Raw genomic sequence first — 17,396 nt, 5'->3', positions numbered from 1 at the left:
AGCTGAAAGTCTCCTGAAACGAAAGTATTCCACTGTATGGATATACAAGTTATTTAATCAATCCTCAGGTTATGTGCAAATTTTGCTGTTATAAAGCAATTCTAATTATGTCCTCAAGTCAAAATCCTAGAAGTAGAATTTATGAATCAAAGAAAATATACATTTAAAATTTTGATATATTGATTAGATCAGTATTTTTAAATGTGCATATCTTGGTTACTGGTTTTCTGTGGCTTGCAGCTGAAGCAGTCCTATTTATTAGTATGATCTCCTTATATATGTAAATTAGTTTTTTATTCATCACATATGTTGCAAATTTTTTTAGGTTTTTCTGATTTCTTAAACTTTCTGGTGGTTGTTAATACAGAAGTCTCTCATAAATAGGTGATTAAATCTGTTGTCTACAATAAACTGGAAACAGTCTTTGTCTCAGAATTGGGGAACTGATGCCTGGAAGACAAGCTGTGAGGAAGACTTAATTTCCATTGGATGACATTTGTATCTTTTGATTTTTGTGCCATGTAACTTATGTTCTCTTTCTTGTATAGTATGTTGTCTTAATGTTTTTTGGCAATAGTGTTAGGTTGAGATAGGCCTTCCCCACTCAAAATTAGAAAATGGTTTTCCTATGATTTCTTATAATGAATTTGGAATTGACTTAGGTATAGGAAGTAGAGATAGGGATAAGAACTATTTTCCCAAATGACTAGCTATTTGTCCCTCCACCATCTGACACTGATATATGGCAGGAACAAGTGTCTTTACAATATTTGCCCAAGAGTATGTCATTCAATCTTTGTCTTTTTCCTGCTGTTATATGTTTCTGGCATTTTGACCTTAAATTATCTTTAATAGGCTATGGAACTTTTCACTGCATTATTATTTTACTAGGTGCTTTTAGAAAGAATGCATATTGACTTTTTCAAATGTCTTTCTGGTACCCATTGAGGAAATCAAATGGTTTTCTTCCCTTAACCTGTTAATGTAATTAATTATATTAGTAAATCTGTTTATGTTAAACCATATTTATTTACATTCTTGGAATAAACTCTACTTGTTCATAGTGTATTTTTTAAATACTGCTTAATTTAATTTACTAACATTTTATTTAGGATCTTTGCATTTAAATTCATGTTTCAGACTGGTTCATAATACCATTTCCAGAAATGCATTCCATGGGGATTACAAAGAATCTAGGTGTGTGTTGGGGCACCTACAGTCAAACAAATTCAGAAAATTGTGGATTAAACAAAGAAAAATAGTATTCTGTAGGACTACTGAATACTATGGTATATTGGGACTCTCCATTGGGAGGTAATTTTATACAGCATCTCCTCAACTTATATGACAAAATAACTCACTTTCTGAAGTATCTTAACAGACATTTCAGTGAAAAACACATTGGCAAATGTTGATCTTTTGTGCTTTCTGTCAGGTTCTGGTATCATGGTTATGCTGGCCTCATGAAATGATGAAATGATTAGAAATCTGTCTTCTTCTATACCCTAGAATATTTTAAATAACGTGGAGTGGTCTGTTTCTTGAAGGTTTGATAGAATTCACTCATAAGAGCTTTTTGCTCCAGCATTCCTTTTTTTTGTGTGTGTGGAAAGGGATATAGATCTTTGACAATCCTTTCCATTTATTTCATGGTTATGGCTAGATTCCGTTTTCAACCATAATATTGACTGTTTTCATATATGTTCATTGCCCTTCCCTGAAACAGGATTATATTTCCCTCTAATGATGTAGGTTTGGCCATGTGACTGGCAATATCTCAGCTAGAGGTTTTTCTACTAGTTTGGATTCAGGAGTAAAGTCAACATGGAGCAGAGCAATCCTTGACCTATAATAGACATGTAGCCACCAGGACTGGGAATGACTACCACAGCATGTCATAGCCTATCTAGATTAACACCCACATCTGGCTGGGTGTGGTGGCTCGAACCTGTAATCTCAGCACTTTGGGAGGCCAAGGCAGGAGGATGGTTTGAGGCCAGGAGTTCGAGACCAGCCTGGGCAACATAGTGAAACCCTGTCTCTACAAAAACAAAAACAAAAACACCGCATACATCCTCATGAGTAAATTTTGGTAATTTATGTTTTCCTTGAAAATTATCTATTTCATGTAGATTTTCGAATGCATTGACATACAGTTGTACTTAGTATAATTTAAAAATTTCTGTAATGGTGGATAGAAACCTCTCTATCATTTGTAGTCTTGTGTGTTTTCTCTTTCTATTGCTTATTTTGATCGGTATTTTCAAATAACCAGCACTTAGTTTTATCAATTTTACTTTCTCTGCATTCTAATTTATTGATTTTTAATGGTATCTACATAAAGTCATACTTTGTCCTTTTCTGTGTGAATGAATATTTCCCTGGTTCTTCATATGCCAACTAATTTTTTACTGTACTCTGAACATTTTGAATATTATGAGATTCTGGGTCTTGTTTAAGTCCTATGTAGGATTTTGATTTTTTGCTTTAGCAGGCAATCGACCTGAGTAAATTCAAGTCATACGTTCCAACCTGCAGTGGTCTATCCTTTTGTTCACTTCTTAGTCTTCAATATACTAATTAGGAACACATCCAAGCTTGTGCAGCTATGGGGTTGCTTTTCAGAGCTCCTCCCTCTCCTTGTCCTCCATCTCCAGCACTTTCCACTTCCCTGAAAATCCCCTTTTGGGTGCTCTAGGCAGAAATCTTGGGCTTTCGCTATCCTGCTCTGCTATGCTGTGTCAGGGGCCATGCGGCAGGAAAACTAAAGGAAAAACTTACCGGTTAACTCACTGTGGGTTCATTGGTACTCCAAATTCAGTTGTTCTTTCCTGATAGCCTACTAGTATTTTATTTTCCCTGTCTTTAAATAGCTGTTCCATGCATTCTGCAGTGAAGTGTGCTCCCTCTATCCTATCCACAAGTCAAATTTTACTCAATGCATTTTTACAAAGGTGCCAAGGTATTTATTAATTTAATGGGGAAAGGATATTTTTAACAAATAGTGTTGAAAGAATTGGACATACATATGCAAATAAATGAATCTGAACCCTTACTTCACACCATACACAAAAATAAACTAAAAGTAAATCACACACCTAAATATGGGGGCTAAAACTTTTTTTAATTTTTATTTTACTTTAATAAAGTAATAAGCATACTAATAAAAAAATTGGACTGCCTTATTGTGTATGCCTCATAGGGTTAGTTATAATGATAAACAAGATAAGCAAACAGCAGTAAATATATGTGCAGAACGTGCAGGTTTTTTACATAGGTATACTTGTGCCATGGTGGTTTGCTGCACCTATCACCTGGGTTTTAAGGCCTGCATGCATTAGCTATTTGCCCTGATGCTCTCCCTCCCCTGCCCCCACCCCACAGGCCCTGGTGTGTGTTGTTCCCCTCCCTGTATCCATGTATTCTCATTGTTCAACTCCCACTTATGAATGACAACATGCAGTACTAAAACTAAACTTCTAGAAATTTAGGATGAAAACTTTAAAAGTTTTTAAAACTGATAATATGATTTCATCAAAATTGGAAACGTTTTGCTTTTCAAATGACAGTTAAGAAAATGAAAAGTCAAGTCACTGACCTGGAGGAAGAATCTGCAATATCTGATAAAAGACTTATATGTCTAGATTATCTGAAGAACTCTCAAAACTCAATAATACAAAGATAAACAACCCAATCACAGTACATGATGAGTATTAATAGGAAGGCCATAGAAGAGACAGGTATACTTCTTGCCATTCACTAAAAATGCAATTTTCTTTCACAGCTATATTAATATATATATAGCACTCCCTATGCCATCAAATGCTTTTCCCTTTCTAACATTTTAAGCAAATTGCTATTCAAACTATAATACTCAATTCAAGCACCACCTTCTTAGAAAATTTATCCACCTGATTTAAGTAACATTAAAAGGTCTCTGCTTTGTGGAGATACAAACACATATTTCTCTGTTAAAGCAAATATCACATTTTTTTACAATCGCATCTACTATACATCTGATTTTCTTACAAAAACACAAGTTCCTTGAAGGTAGAATCTTACTCTCAATTGGGGAAGTAATAGAGCTGAAACCTGAAAATACATCTGATTTCAAAGAGGCACTGACAAACCACAATGGAAATAATTAATTTTGATTTTTAAGAAGTCTCACCTTTTCCTTGGGACATAATGTAGTATCAATGAAGCATCACATCTCAGACCAATTATTGAACTTCTGCACTTTAAATCTCCACTAGTTTCCAACAGCAATTTCACAAATATGTTTTTTTCACACCAATAGCACTTTCGAAGACATCTGTCCTCATAAACTCTTCTTAAAGAGGTCAGACTTATTTTTAAACATCTGAGCATACTTTATCATGAAGGAACAGATTTTGCTGGGGGTGGTGGTTCACACCTATAATCCTAGCACTTTACAAGGCTGAGGTGGACAGATTGCTTGAGCTCAGGAGTTCAAGACCAGCCTGAGCAATATGATGAAACCCCTATCTCCACAAAACATACAAAAATTAGCTGGGCATGGTGGCATGTGCCTATGGTCCCAGCTACTTGGTAGGCTGAGGCAGGAGGATCACTTAAACCCAGGAGATGGAGGTTGCAGTGGGCCAAAATTGCACCAGCCTAGGTGACAGAGGAAGACTCTGTCTCCAAAGAAAAAAAAAAGAAGCGATTTTTAAACAATGTTTCAAATTAGTATGCTTTATTAGTAATAAGCATACTAATAAGATGCATGCAATATATGAATCCTCACTGTATGCAAAGCACTGCTGTAGATACTAGGGATAGGTGAAGATTAGAACAAAAATTTCTGCCCTTATACAACTTCAAGTTCTAGGGTAGGGACACAGACAATGAGTAATATAAATATATACCATGTAAAATAGTGATGAGGAGACTAACCACATAGTTTATCATCCAAGCTGGGCTCCTACTGAAAGTACAAAGAGGAGCTAAAAATAATTAATAGTTGTGAACAACACAAATAAACCAGACTGTCCCATGGCATACAATTACCCTAGAGTTAAGCACTAAAGGGAAAACAAAGCAAGGAAGAAGGATAATGATATGCATTTGTGTGAGGGAGGGGGGTAGTAATGAAGCTCATATTTGAAGTTATATTTCAGTGAAGACCTGAAAGTGTTAAGGCGTAAACCGTGTAGATATCTGTACATTCCAGGAAAAGAGAGTAACAAGTAGAAAAGTCCTGTGGCAGGAGCAAAACAAGTATGTTTCAAAAACAGCAAAGGAACTGGTGTGCTAGAGCAGAATGAGCCAGGGAAGAATGAAAGGGGGGTAAATGAAGAGAGAGAGAGAGTGGGGGCAGGGGGCTGAGTCATGTAGATTAATTTAGAGAGGGGGTGTGGGACCCAGATCAGGTAGGGCTTGTACATCATTGTAAGGACTCTGGCTTTGCTCTGAGTAAGACAGAAGTCACTGAAAGGTTTTAAGCAAAGAGACACTTGATCTGACTTACAATATCAGAATTCCTCTGGCTTCTTGTAGAGACTGAAGAGGAGCGACTGTGGAAGCAGGCCAAATCAGGAGGCTGTTGCAGTGATCCACATGAGAGATGTTGGTGACTTGGACCAGGATGGTAGCTGAAGAGGTGATGAGAGGTGGTCAAATTTTGGATATACCATGAATTTAGTCAGGAATTGCTGATGAACTGAATATGACGTGTAAGAGCATGGGTGGGATTTGAGGTGAGGGGAGGAAGGAGGAAGAATCAGTTTAGTTTTCAACACATTCAGTTTGAGATGCCTATTAAGTTTCACATATGGAGATGTCAAGTAAGCAGTAGGAAATGAGAGTCTAAAATTCTGAGGTTTAGAGGTCCAAGCTGGAGATAAAAATCTGGGCATTATCAGTGCAGGGAGGACAATCATTTACATGAGATCGGATGAGTTCCTCAAATACACAGAAAAGAGGTCTGAGGAGTAAACCTTTGGGAACACTAAAATTTAGAGGTCATAGAAGATAGAACTCCTACATGAAACTGAGAAGGAGCAGGCGGGGAGGTGGGAGGAAAACCAGGCAATATACTAGAAACCAAGGAGGCAGAGTTAAAAGGAGAGAACAATCAACTGTGTCAAATGCTGCTGATAGATCTAATAAGATGAAGATGAAGACTGACCATTGGATCTCACAATGTGCATGTCTGGAGACCCTGACAAGAGCAGTTTCTGTGGAGTATAGCATAGAAAACCCTGGTTAGAACAGGAAGGAAAAAAAGGAAAGTGAGTACAGAATACTTCCAAGGAATTTTCTGTGAAGAAGACAAGTAAGGATGACAGCTTGAGGGGATGTCAGGCCAAGAGAGTTTTGTTGTTGTTGTTTGTTTTTTGTTTTTAAGATAAGAAAGATTCAGTGGAGAAAGACTGAGGATTCAGGAGAGACAAGTTCATGGGAGAACCTTTCTTCTCTTTAAGATTGCAAGGCCGGGCGCGGTGGCTCAAGCCTGCAATCCCAGCACTTTGGGAGGCCGAGACGGGCGGATCACGAGGTCAGGAGATCGAGACCATCCTGGCTAACACCGTGAAACCCCGTCTCTACTAAAAATACAAAAAACTAGCCGGGCGAGGTGGCGGGCGCCTGTAGTCCCAGCTACTCCGGAGGCTGAGGCAGGAGAATGGCGTAAACCCGGGAGGCGGAGCTTGCAGTGAGCTGAGATCCGGCCACTGCACTCCAGCCCGGGCTACAGAGCAAGACTCCGTCTCCAAAAAAAAAAAAAAAAAGATTGCAGGGACACTTTATCAATGCAAACAAAAAGTAAAGTACAGAGTGTTCCACTGTGTACTATAATGCAATGCATGTGCTCCTAAAACTTTAAAATTCTGCAAAATTGCACAGCAGCTAAGTAATTTTGAATTACCTTATTTGTATTCTTGAATTATATGTTGAATTATAAAAATTCAACATGTACAAAGAATGAATTCAATTATTTAGAATTACAAATTCTAAATAATTTTGTAATTATACTTTTATTCTGACCTAAAAGTTCTTTAACATAGTGCTTAATTTATGGATTAGAGACTTAAATGTTAGACCTAATACCATAAAAATCCTAGAGGAAAACCTAGGTAGTACCATTCAGGACATAGGCATGGGCAAAGACTTCATGTCTAAAACACCAAAAGCAACGGCAGCAAAAGCCAAAATTGACAAATGGGATCTCATTAAATTAAAGAGCTTCTGCACAGCAAAAGAAACTACCATCAGAGTGAACAGGCAACCTACAGAATGCGAGAAAATTTTTGCAATCTACTCCTCTGACAAAGGGCTAATATCCAGAACCTACAAAGAACTCAAACAAATTTACAAGAAAAAAACAAACAACCCCATCAAAAAGTGGGCAAAGGATATGAACAGACATTTCTCAAAAGAAGACATTCATACAGCCAACAGACACATGAAAAAATGCTCATCATCACTGGCCATCAGAGAAATGCAAATCAAAACCACAATGAGATACCATCTCACACCAGTTAGAATGGCGATCATTAAAAAGTCAGGAAACAACAGGTGTTGGAGAGGATGTGGAGAAATAGGAACACTTTTACACTGTTGGTGGGATTGTAAACTAGTTCGACCATTATGGAAAACAGTATGGCGATTCCTCAAGGATCTAGAACTAGATGTACCATATGACCCAGCCATCCCATTACTGGGTATATACCCAAAGGATTATAAATTATGCTGCTATAAAGACACATGCACACGTATGTTTATTGCAGCACTATTCACAATAGCAAAGACTTGGAATCAACCCAAATGTCCATCAGTGACAGATTGGATTAAGAAAATGTGGCACATATACACCATGGAATACTATGCAGCCATCAAAAAGGATGAGTTTGCGTCCTTTGTAGGGACATGGATGCAGCTGGAAACCATCATTCTTAGCAAACTATCACAAGAACAGAAAACCAAACACCGCATGTTCTCACTCATATGTGGGAACTGAACAATAAGATCACCTGGACTCAGGAACGGGAACATCACACACGGGCCTATCATGGGGAGGGGGGAGGGGGGAGGGATTGCATTGGGAGTGATACCTGATGTAAACGATGAGTTGATGGGTGCAGCACACCAACATGGCACAAGTATACATATGTAACAAACCTGCACGTTATGCACATGTACCCTACAACTTAAAGTATAATAATAATAAAATTAAAAAAAAAAAAACATAGTGCTTAATTTTGAAATGCTTCAATTTTTCTCATTTAAACTATTATTCATTCCAATTTTATCTGCATAAGTTGAATTGTGTCCCCCAAAGATGTCAAAGTCCTTGCCCTCAGTACCTGTAAATGTGATCCTATTGTGGGGGTGTGGGGCAGTCAAATTGTAGATGTCATTAGTTAAAATGAGGTCATACTGGAGTAAGGTGGGCCCCAATCCAATGACTGGTGTCTTTATAAAAAGGGGAAATGTGCGCACAGGAAAAACACCAGGTGAAAATTGGAGTTCTGCTACCACAAGCCAAGAACTACCAGAAGTTAGGAGAGAGGCTTGGAACAAATCTTTCCATAGAGCCTTCAGAGGGAGCAGGGCTCTGCGAACACTTGACCTCAAACTTCAATTCTCCAGAACTATGAGGTGATAAATTTCTGTTTATTGTTTATCATACTTCGTAACAGCAGCTCTAGCAAACTAATATACTAACAGTAACAAGGCCTAAGGGAAAAATAGGTTTGGGGTGTATCACTTAAAATCAATACAATTTTGTGGCCAGAGCACTCAACAGAAAAAGTCATTGGTACTTAGGAAACAACATGTGCACTGCCAAGCCAGAGCTCCTCTAACTGGAGGCTGCGCCAGGCAATGTTAAAAATACACCATACATTGCCCTGGAAATGTTTATAATGCTTTGGTTAGGGCAAGACTGGGGGCTGAGATGAGGATGAAGCAAAGGTTTATGAATATGGGCAGATGGTGGGTAGATGTGGGGTGGAGTGCATGAAGAGTCCTCTGGTTGCTTCAGTCTTCTTGGCCAGCTAGAAAGCAGGAACATCAGCTGTGAGCAACAACCAGAGAGGGAGTGTCAGGGTTTGAGACCAGGAGAGAGGGTATGAAACTATCTTGTAGAGTAAGGGAATGAATGGATCACTGCACAGCATCACTGCCCTCTTGCGACTTGCAGTGGTGACCTTTTTTAGTTACATTAAACTGCCTGGGAATTGGCACAGTTGGTCTGAACCAAGACAGTGACTCAGCTAAGTCAGTATAGCAAAGCTGGATGACAAGAACATTGACAACATGTACAAAGAATGAAACACAAAAGGAAGAGAAGTAAGGATGTGCAGGGCAGTGAAAACCTGAAACGGTAGGAGGTGGTGGTCAGGGAGCAGAATGACTTGAGGCTGAAATTAGGAAGGAGCTGCAGTGGTTGGTAATGACAAGGATTCACATAAATACGACAGAGTTAAGACAGAAGACACACAGTATTATCCTAAGAGACAGATTATCCTTACTTTTAATGATGGAGGCAGCAAATGTTAGTGTTGGTCACTTGATTTGCTTTTTATTCTTTTGAGTTTAGCAACAAAGGCTTATATTTTAATCTGAATCCCCTGTTAAGCTTTTTAGTGTTCTCATTGCACCAAATTCTAAATAATTTTGTAATTATACTTTTATTTTGACCTAAAAGTTCTTTAACATAGTGCTTAATTTTGAAATGTTTCATATTTTTCTCATTTAAACTATTATTCATTCCAATTTTATCTGCATTATAGTCAGAAAATGTGGCCCAGATGATTTGCACTTTTGGAAATTTGGCCTTTTTTATTAGCTTAATATGTGCTCACTTTTTGTAAATGATTTTTGAGAACTGGGTTTGTAGGTGCCAACATTTATTAAATTAGCATTACTAGCAGTCTTGCCTAATTAACCTGTAAATGACTGCGATTAATGTATTAGGACTCCTATTAATATTTCTGTCCATTTTCCTTGCATTTCTAACACTTTATACATTTTCACATAATGTTATTCACCAGATACATGTTCACGAAGATTTCATCTTTGTCATAAACGGTAGCCTTTACCAATGCAAATAAATATATGAAAGGAAAAAGAAAAATTACCTTAAGAAAACAGCAACTTGAACTTCTACCACAAATTCTCAAGCGACCTGGCACTTTGGAACCCAAAACAGAATGAAAGCTGGCAAGCTCTACACTTTAATAGAAGACCCAAAGATTGCTTGATTTTCCAAAATATCCAATTGTCATCTCATCTGAAGTTTTGAAAACATTTTTTAAAATGTATGTTGCTCTGAAATACTTCACATATACTAATTGTAATTCTGTAGAAATATTTTCTGGGGTTGGAAGGAGACTTCCCTGAAGTGGGCAGGTTAACAAAAGTCATATTAAATCATGTTTATAATATTTAATATGGTTGATAATTGCCATAAGCAGTGTTCAGTAATTCAGTACAGCCTGCCACTTTTAAGTACTAAAATACTGGTATCTATTTGCCATTATTCAGTAATAATCTGAATAATTTTGTCTCATCACATATGTAGTCATGCATGAAAAGTTGGAGCTGCCCAGTACTCTGATCATATTCCTCCCCCTTAAAAAAAAAAAAACTTTTGAAGGTGTATTCTTATTATCAGCTTTTTAAATGATCCTTTCCTTGGTCATTAGTATCAGTAATCCGTTTTCCCTACGGTTACTGGATTTCTCCCAGAACTAATTTGGGCCCCATCTACTTTCAAAAATTCCTGATGTAACTAACTTTTCACCAAGGAGAAATGGGACAGGTGGAGGTTAGGGGCTGGGGTAGAGAGATGTGCCATTGGATATATAAGGAGGCGGGTGTGGTAGGGACCAGAGAAGAAGGGAAGGGGCTCAGTCCTTAGTTTCCAGCTTTCCTGCCTCTACCTATTTTCAGGGCCAGACTCCCATCTCTGCTTGCCTTTTGTCTTCCAGAGTCATCTTTATTTTGGGACTTGTCCACTCCTTCCCTAGGATAAAATTTATTTTCTCTGGACCTTCTTCCCCCAACATCTGACCTGCACAAACTCTAGCCAGAAAAGTTAAAAGAGAAAGTCCTAGACCATGGTCATCTCTCAAATAACCAGAGTAATGACCCTTTCCTTGGTCATTAGTATGAGTAATCAGATTTCCCTATAGTTGCTAATTACCTGGATTTCTCCCAGAATCAGTTTGGGATCTGGTGGCTGAGGACCAAGTGGAGAAGAAAAAGGCAACTGCAGTCCACTTTTTATTTTTATTTTTAAAGGTTCAGAGGGTACACGTGCAGGTTTGTTACATAAATATATTGCATACTGGTGATGCCTGTGCACCACACTGTTTAATGCATCACTGGTATCAGTGTCTCAGTGTGACTCGAAATAAAAAAAAAGGCAGCACAGCCATTTTACTCTGGTATTGCAACCAATAGCTACAGTAAAGTTGAAAATTGGTTAAAAATCTAACACCAATGAAAATTTAAATACCTAGGAATACATTTAAGCAAGGAAGTGAACGATCTCTACAAGGAAACTACAAAACACTGATGAAAGAAATCAGAGAAGACACAAACAAATGAAAAAACATCCCATGCTCATGGATCAGGATAAATATCATTAAAATGACGATACTGCCCAAAGCAATTCACAGTTTCAATGCAATTCTTATCAAACTACCAACATCATTTTTCACAGAATTAGGAAAGACTCCTAAAATTCATATACAACCAAAAAAGAGCCTAAATAGCCAAAGCAATCCTAAGCAAAAGAACAAAGTTGGAGGCATCACATTACCTGACTTCAAGTTATACAAGGCTACAGTAACCAAACGAGCATGCTACTGGTACAAAAATAGACACATAGATCAGTAAAACAGAATAGAGAACCCAGAAATAAAGCCACATGCCTACAACCAGTTGATCTTCAACAAGTGCTATGGAAAATGGCTAACCATATGCAGAAGAATGAAAATGAAGCCCTCTCTCTTACCATAAACAAAAATTAACTCAAGATAGATTAAAGACTTAAATGTAAGACCTGAAACTATAAAAATCCTCAAAGAAAACCTAGGAAAAACTCTTCTGGACATTGGCCTAGGCAAAGAATTTATCACTAAGACTTCAAAATCAAATGCAGCAAAAACAAAAATAGACAAATGCAGCTTAAGTAAAAAGTATCTGCATAGAAGAAATAATCAACAGAGTAAACAGACAACCTACAGAATGAGAGAAAATATTAGTGAATTATGCATCCAACAAGACTAATATCCAGAATCTATGAGGAACTCAAATCAAAAAGAAAAAAACCAATGACATTCTTCATAGAAATAGAAAAAATAATCCTAAAATTTATATGGAACCACAAAAGACCCAGAATAGCCAAAGCTATCCTAACTAAAAAGAACAAACCTAGAAAAATAACATTATCTGACTTCAAATTATATTACAGAGCTATAGTAGCCAAACAGCATGGCACTGCCATAAAAAACAGACACATACACCAATAATTGGGAGTAGAATAGAGAACCCAGAAACAAACCCACACACCTACAGTGCAGTCAAATTTCTTGAGCAATACCCCAAATGTACAGGCAACCAAAGCAAAAATGGACAAATAGGATCACATCAAGTTAAAAAAACAAAGTCTCCCATCAAAGGAAAGCTCCAGACCTTATGATTTCATGGGCTGAATTCTACCAAACATTTAAAGAACTAAAACCAATCCGTCTCAAACTCTTCCAAAAATACTGAAGAGTATATTTCCACACTCACTGTATGAGGCCAGCATTACCCTTCTCAAGAAAATACTAGCAAACTGACACCATTATCAAGTGAGGTTATCTCTGGGATGACAAGGATAGTTTAACATATGCACATCAACAAATATGATATACCACATTCACAGAATGAAGGACAAAACCCTATGATCATCTCAATGAATGCGGAAAAGGCATCTGACAAAATTCAACATCCTTTCATCATTAAAATTCTCAACAAATTAAGATGGAATGCATCTCAACACAATAGAGGCCATATTCAATAAGCCCACAGCTAACATTATGTTCAAGTGAAAAGCTGAAAGCTTTTCCTCTAAGATCAGGAACAAGACAAGGATGCCCATTCACCCCACTTCCATTCAACATTGTGGCAGAAGTGCTAGATAAAGCAATTAGTAAAGTAAAACAAATAAAAGGCATCCAAATCAGAAAGGAAGAAGTTAAACTGTCTCTGTTTACAGATGACATGATCTTACATATTGAAACTGTAAAGATCCCACCAAAAACTGTTAGAACTAATAAATAAGCTCAGGAAAGTTGCAGGATACAAAATCAACATACAAAATCAGTACTACTTCTATATGCTAACAATGAACTATGTGAAAAAGATATCAAGAAAACAATCACATCTACAATAGCCAAAAAGTACTTGGAAATAAATTGAACCAAGAAGGTAAAAGTCTATACACTGAAAACTGTAAAATACCAATGAAAGAAATTGAAGAAGACACAAATAAATGGATAGATACCCCATGTGCATGGACTGAATAATTAAAACTGTCAAACTGTTCATACTTCCCAAAGCAATCCATAGAATCAATACAATCCCTATCAAAATTCCAATGACATTTTGCACAGAAATAGAAAACAATCCTAAAACTCATAAAATCACACTCTCTGATTTCAAAATCAACTACAAAGCTATAGTAATCAAAACAGCATGGTACTGGTATAAAAACAGACATGTAGACCAATGGAACAGAATAGAGAGCCCGGAAGTAAATCTACACATTACAGCTAACTCATTTTCAACAAAGGTGCCAAGAACACAAAATGGGGAAAGGGAACGTTCTTCAATTAATGATGCTCGGGGAACTGGATATTCACATACAGAAGAATGATACTAGACTCCTATCTCATTCCACATATGATAATCAACTCAAAATGGATTAGACTTAATCGTAAGGCCTGAACCTGTAAAAACTACTGGAAGAAAACATAGGGGAAAACCTTGATAACATTCATCTGGGCAACGATTTTTGGGGATGTGACTCTAAAAGCACAGATAATACAAGCAAAAATAGACAAATGCAAGAGATTGTTATCCACTGACCTTTTACTTTTAAATTTTTTACTTTTACTCTAGAATCCACAGCTTTGGTCTAGGGAAAATAAACTGATTCAGTCTAAGATGGGTGTACTTGGAAAATCTGGAAAAAAAATCCTATTTGGTCATTGCCTACCTGTATATCAAATATCCACGGAAGGCAAACAGAGTTGTCACACAATCAACTAACACATAAAATTATTTGAAAACCATAATCAAGAAGCATGATCCTTTATAAAGAAACTGCTCAAAAATACCATGCACACCAGGTCTATCCTTTTTGACATGGCTACACCTAAATCTGACATCAGACAAGAGAGGAACACAAATACAAGTATATCCTCTAGTTAAACTTCAGAGCACAATCCATGATTTTTCATGTGCAGATGAGATCCTGGGCCATCTTCTCCTAACCAAACAAGAAAAGTAACTCTGTGCACATAATACGTGAATCAATTTCTCCATCCTTGGACACTTCCAATCTCAAACTGGTACCTTCTCACAACTGGTCATACAAGCAGTTCTCCCTGAGTACAGAAAAGAGTAATAATATATAGGAAATATGGTTAATTAGCAGGCCTAACGATGACACTGGTCATAGTTACAAAATTTCAAAATAAAAAGTGTGAAAATGAAAATTTTAGTTATTGCCTAGTTTGGGCCACAAGCCTTAAAAGCTTGCACTCTGCATTAACTTCATAGGTTCACTAAATTTATAACATCACTTGGTTTTGAGTTGAGAAAAACATTTTCAGATCCATTTATTAAGGAACTTTGGAGATTAACTACTTGGACCGCCTGGCTGTCTTTCACCTAACCCAGACAGAAATGTTTCCATCTGACCCTTAAAATTTACTAAAGACAGTATTACTACATTTTCCGCAGCTATTAGCTAAGAGGCCTTACAAAAGGAACTGAAAAGGGAAGCAGGCCAATGACAAAAACTGGGCCATGATTATGCAAGATTCAACAGGTTATGACTGAGGTGTTTCAAATCCCTTTCTCCTCTGAGATTTGGCACTGACGTTGGATAGCTTTCTAGCTTGGTTCCCCTGGAAACCTGATGAAGGTAGACCACCAGCTGTGTGACAAGAGACTGCTTCTGGTAAAACGCTCAGCGAAGCATCCTCTGTCCAAGCTAGGAAGGCTGCAAATGAATGTAAACACCTGCTAGGAGTCACAGCTTGGGCTCCAAGAGTGCAGTGTACAACTTCTTCCTGGGCCTTGTCCCTAGCCAGAACCCAAGGATGCTATATGCACAGGGAACTGTTAAAAAGAGGGTGGTCCCTTATGGCTTCTAAAGTCAAGGTGACTCCTATGTCCTTTTGTGCAGTCTGTGGGGACTGCCAAGATAATTCCCATAGAACTCTGCCTAAAGCCATCCTCTGGCATGCTGTCTTGCCTGCCCAATGTCCTTCAGAGCAAACTGGTAACAGAGGAGGCCCTTCCATGTCATGGGAGTTTGTGTAGTTGAACCCAACACCAGCTCTATGTCATGGCTATGACAATTTGGTGCTAATGTGGGATGGGGTTGCCTCTTAAGACACTCCTGAGTGCTAGGGCAGCCATGACTATCACAAGAGTATGGGATTAGAACCAATGAAGGCAAACCTTTAAAAAACGGTTTAAGATCTTTAAAGACATCACTGAAGTTTAAGGCTGAGAATAGCAAATATACAGAGAAAGGCAGATTGTTCATTCATTAAAAAATGGAACTTAACATTTTCCCCAAACTTAGCTATCACTAAGTAAAGGAGCAAGGCATCATGGTATAGAGGGGGAAATTTTCCCAGAAGCAAGGAAATGTGGCTCTCATTCTGACTGTGCACATAGCCGCTGTATGGCCTTGAATAAGGTGCTTCTCCCTACAGATGTCAGTGTCTTTATATGGAAGAGGATGGGTAGTGGGAGCAGGGGATGAAGGAAAGCACAATTGAAGTATGGGAAAAACATGAATTTAGAAAAATGTTACATTAATAACAGCTGGAACAAAGAAAACACAAATTTGGCTTGTGTGTTTTAAATTGTAAAACCTGCAAACAAACACCTATGATTCTGGGCTTTTAAAGTGAAAACAAAAACAACTTCTTAAGTTTTTGCCTGTTGGTCTTAGTTAATAATGCTTCATTCAATTCTCAACATACCCGTTCGAAAACTCATCAGCCTCACAGCCTCTATGTCAAACAAGTTCTATCTAACTAAACAGTACTTTCAGTTAACCCCAGGTAATGAAATGCTATGATCATTGACTCCATAATTCCATTGGTAATCTAGTCTCAGGAAAAACCTTAAATATAAGAAGAAGTCTTATGTAAACATAAACTGCTCAGTTCTTTACTTACAATAGAGAAAAAGTTTCAAAAACAACCCACAAATTTCATGCTAAGAAAGTAGGATTAAATAAAGACAAAATCATTTCAGCTATGTTTTCAAAAAACCTATGCACATAAAAAGAAACAGAATACATAGAAATGTCAAGGGGGGACTGCAAATAGAACATCTTTTTTTCCAGTTTTCTAAATTTTCTTAAATGAACATCCATTTTATAATGAAAAACAGTTCAATTTAAGTTGCATTTCCAACACATTTCTCAGCATCAAGTTCTGTAGTCAATATTTTGCCCATATCCTCTCCTAGTACGCTAATATTAAACTTCAAAATATGTCAAATCAGGATGGTTATGTTATTCTGAAAATGTAAACCACTCTAACAGAAATTATCTGGCAGAGGTAAGATTTAAATATCTTTCATTTAATTAACAGAGCCTAACACAGTTCCTGACACATAATGGGTGTTTTTAAATACCTGTTAAATAATTACCTTAATTTTTGGCCTGTAATTCATATCTCAAAAGAGTTTTGTTTCTTCATAGTCCTTGTAATTACCTAAAAATCCATATTCATACTTTCAAAGACAAAATGAAGATCTTCAGAGCAAACCATTCCTGTTCTAATATTAACAGGAACATTTCATACCAATATATACTTACCATAATAAAGTTTGGGGGAAATGAGCACATACAATATCTCAAGATGCTTACAAACCTCAAATTCTAAAATACGAGAATTTAAAATTATGAAAGAAAAATTCAATCAAGGAACTTTTGTTATATTTTCAATGAACTTCTCAATTGTTTGCAGATCTGTACTCCTTCCAAAGGGATTTTATGTTGTTTCTAGAAATATAAGAAGTTATTGGAACATGCTAGTATATGTACAAGTAAACTTTACAAAAATGTGAAAAGACCCATGATAACTTTAAAAAGGTGTATTGTCTGAATCTCCGTGTCA

This window comes from Macaca fascicularis, chromosome X, assembly GCF_037993035.2.
Source record: "Macaca fascicularis isolate 582-1 chromosome X, T2T-MFA8v1.1".
Taxonomy (NCBI): Eukaryota; Metazoa; Chordata; class Mammalia; order Primates; family Cercopithecidae; genus Macaca; species Macaca fascicularis.
Note: the sequence above shows the minus strand (reverse complement) of the source record.